This window comes from Pantherophis guttatus, chromosome 8 (assembly GCF_059756535.1).
Source record: "Pantherophis guttatus breed Tessera chromosome 8, ASM5975653v1, whole genome shotgun sequence".
NCBI classification, from domain to species: Eukaryota; Metazoa; Chordata; class Lepidosauria; order Squamata; family Colubridae; genus Pantherophis; species Pantherophis guttatus.
In genome coordinates, this window is record NC_142070.1 from 53,116,091 (window position 1) to 53,117,838 (window position 1,748).

The window sequence follows — 1,748 nt, forward strand, 5'->3', positions numbered from 1 at the left end:
ACAGGATAACCCACTATCTATAGGAGCAAAAGAACAGATAGCACTGCTAAAACACCAGCTTAATCTCTTGGAGCTGGATAAACTGAAAGATAAGATAAAGGCAGCAAAGCAAAAACATTTCGAATCAGCAAATAAATTAAGAAGATGGCTCACATTTAGATTAAAAAAGGAAAAACAGAATAGACGAATTGACCAATTAGAAGACAAGGAGGGAAATTTAATAAAAGATAAAAGAGGGAAAGAAAAAATTGCAGTGGATTTTTACAAAGAATTATATAAAAGAGAGGAGATCTTAGCAGGTGCGATAAAAAATTATATAGAGAACTCGGACTTACCTAAGATACCCAACTTAACGAAAGAAATATTAGAAGAGGAAATTACCTTAGCCGAGATTGAAAAAGCAGTGAAGAAACAGGGAAATTTGAAAATGCCTGGCACAGACGGACTTCCAGCTGAGTTATATAAAACAATGTTTGAGGTAATGGGAGAGCATATGAAAGACATATTTAATGAAGTCCTGGGAAAAGCAGAAATCCCCCACTCATGGAGGGAGGTCAATATCAGTTTAATTCCTAAAGAAGACCCCCCCCAACAGATATAAAAAATTATAGACCAATATCCCTTCTGAATTCAGATTACAAAATTTTCACCACAATTCTAGCAAACAGATTAAAAGGCTTCCTGAATGAATTTATACATATTGACCAAAATGGATTTCTACCATTATGACAACTACGAGATAATTTGAGAGTCATGCTAAATATATTGGAATATTACGAAGATCACCCAGGCAAACAGGTCGCACTAGTTTTTATAGACGCCCAGAAGGCATTTGACAGAGTCAACTGGGAGTTTATATTATTACAGTTAGAACACATGGGCTTTGGACAGAGATTTATAAACGCAATTAAAGCTATCTATTCCAAACAAACGGCCAGATTACTGATAAATGAGGACCTGACAGAAGAATTCTCTACTGGCAAAAGCACAAGACAGGGCTGTCCCTTATCCCCCTTACTTTTTATCTTATCACTAGAAACATTATTGCGTAAAATAAGGAATGAAGAAAGAATAAAAGGCCTTAGAATTGGACAACAGGTATATAAAACCCAGGCCTTCGCAGACGATATGGTCTTTATTTTAGAAGAGCCCATAAAATCCTGTTTATATTTATTAGAGACAATTGAGGAATTTGGGGAGGTAGCAGGTTTATTAATCAACAAAAAGAAAACAAATATATTAACTAAGAACATCTTAGAGGAAGCTAAGAAGAGCTTACAAGAAGCGACTGGATTAAAATTAGTTTAAAAAATTAAATATTTGGGAATCTGGCTAACTGGCAGATGTTCGAGTATACAAGAAGACAACTATAATAAATTATTAATCCAAACAAGAAAAGCTTTAGACAAATGGGGTAAAATACAACTCTCACTTCTAGGACGAGTAATAACAGTAAAATCCTATGTTCTACCGAAGTTCAACTTTTTGTTTCAAACCGCCCCAGTGAATTTATCCAAACATTTTTTATGGAGTTAAACCAAATAATAACTAAATTTATCTGGCAGGGGAAAAAGCCACGGATTAAAAAAAAGAGGATGCAGGAGATAAAAGAAAGAGGAGGCCTGGGTTTACTATGTTGGGAGAACTACTATGCAGCCGCTCTGTTAGCCTGGGTAAAAGAATGGATTACTTTAGGTAATAGTCGTCTTCTTAAAATAGAAGGCTACGACCTACAACAGGGCTGGCAT